Here is a 2,449-nt window from a genome sequence, read left to right on the forward strand (position 1 = left end):
TGATATGGTCATTTTTGATCGAAATAAATTTCCGTCATTTAATAAATGGTTTCCTTTATCTGAGCAGTACAAGACTTGGCGAATTTTCCTCCATTTGCCATCTGAAAAAAATAAATAAAAATAAAATGGGGCTACAATTCGATAAGTCTAAGTGGTTGTTAAAAAAAAAAAAAAAAAAATAGAAAATGAAAATACATTCTATCAAATACAATCAATAAATCAGCCACAATGCAGAATACACAGAAATAAAGGGGTGAGATGCTAACACATGCATACATGCGCACACACACAGACACACACACACAGGTTTGCAAAATAAATGTTTACCATAGAAAGTTTGAAATTACAAAATGTTTTCTCTGATTCTTCTGTTTTATACTCTATTTGAAATGTCAGAATTTTGCATTTCATTTCTGTTTCTTGATGTTCATTGTCTTGACATTATTATGCATTTACTTTGAGTTAATATTTTAAGTTTTAAATAAACATTTGGTAGAAAAATGCTTATTCTGTGTCTTTTCTTTGTAACACCATGGTCAGGTTTGACTGCAAGCATAATGACATTAACTGCAAACACTGACACTTCAAATTAATGCTAAAATGCCAAACTTTGGCAAATAATAGTTTGATAATATCTAAATATATATCCAAATGCATATCTTGTGATAAAATATAAAATTAGGTTAAGCCAGACTAAACAATAGGTGGCCATAGCCATCTACTGGCTGTTACTGGCATGACATGGTTTTCTAGTCATGTAATTTATATTTTGTTCACCAGTCTGCCTCCAATTTATGTCACATTCTCATATTTACATCATGTTTCAACTTAAAGAAGTGTAGTTTCTGATTTTTTTTTTATTGCATTTTTGTATATGCAAATGAATGGTAAAATGTAGAAATGTACATGTAAATAAGATAAAAATAGCATAAAATCCCAAAAGAAATGCATAATTTTATTGTTCTTTCTTCAGGGAAGAAGAAATGGTATCATTATCATTATAAAAAAAAGGTTACACATCTGACCCTTCCGGTCAAAAATGGCCACGAATACCAAAGGGAGGTGCCATTTTTCAATACCATAGGAGGGTTAACAGAAATGTTAAAATTCCCTTGTCAGTTCTAAAATCTACAAATAGACTTGTCAATGGATAGTCAACACTTTCTGTTTTCAAGGTTTTTTTCTTTTCAAGTTCATACAAATTTGAGTAAATACTGCATAAAATCAGTATTTTCCTTTAACTTTAGAAATTTTGTGTACATTCCGTTTTACATATTCATGCTCTCAAATGCGATCTGGAATGTGGACAACACGCTGATACATAACGCGTTTAGATTGACGTGTTTAGATTTCAGCTGGAGTGGTTCTGATTATCTAGGTTTTAACACAAGAGTTTCACAGAGAGTTTATTGTATCCTACAGCTGACAGAGACATTCTCCTGACATAGCTGTCTTGAGCACTATGTCTTACTCTGGGTGTGTGTTTTATGTTATCTGTGTGAGACCACTGAAAGAATGTTAGCCATGCAGGTCCTGTTTTAAAAGCTGAAACAGCTGCACTTACCTCAAATGCTAACATGCTGCCAAAACCCTTTAATGTAAGTCTTTTCACTCTGTGGCCATCTTGGCATCTATTTCTTAAGTACAGCTCCTATCTACTTGAATGGGGAAAGACCAAAATCTCAAACTGTTTGGCAAGATTATGTTTCAATCATGAGTACATCTACATGCACTTGCATTGAACCCTGAATTTTCCCTTAAACATAATTGGCAAGTTTTAGAGTATAAAAACAGGTGATGCCTCTATCAGAAAGGGACTTTTATTTCTATAGCTGCCATACTGAGTTGGTTTTTTTTTTCTTCCTTTCTACAAGTAGTCCATCTCCTCCTTATACTGTCTCTGGCTGTCATTGATTCCAACTGACAATCAACCAAAACACCACCCCCTGTGTACTTCACACTGTCAGTCTTACTTCCTGCTGTGAGTAGGTATGATATGCTAGTTTTGCTATTTGAGGGGTTTATTTGAATGTGTGTGTGTGTGGGTGGGTGTGTGTGTCCATTCTTTATAAGCATACTCAAGTATGCTTAAGTATGCTTATAAAGAATGGGGTTTGTTGCCCATACACATTGACTGTGATTACCTGTGAAACCTGGCTCTGTTTAATCAGGGCAAGGGGGTCAGAGATGGGGAGATTGGCCCTATGAGATAACACACCATTATGTGTCTATCCAGAGATATGGGTGGGAATGAATGGGAGAGTGTGTGTGATGTGTGACAGGACTTTGAGATAACCTGTGATCTGTTTATTTTCACAGGCGCAGGGGAGGTGTGTGCATGCTTAATACTTCTATCTAAAATGAAAATTTATCTTGAGATTATCAATTTAACCTTTTGGACTAAATATAAAAGATCTCAATATAAGAGCATTAGTTGTTGAGAGCTTCA

Source organism: Myxocyprinus asiaticus, chromosome 38 (assembly GCF_019703515.2).
Source record: "Myxocyprinus asiaticus isolate MX2 ecotype Aquarium Trade chromosome 38, UBuf_Myxa_2, whole genome shotgun sequence".
Lineage (NCBI taxonomy): Eukaryota > Metazoa > Chordata > Actinopteri > Cypriniformes > Catostomidae > Myxocyprinus > Myxocyprinus asiaticus.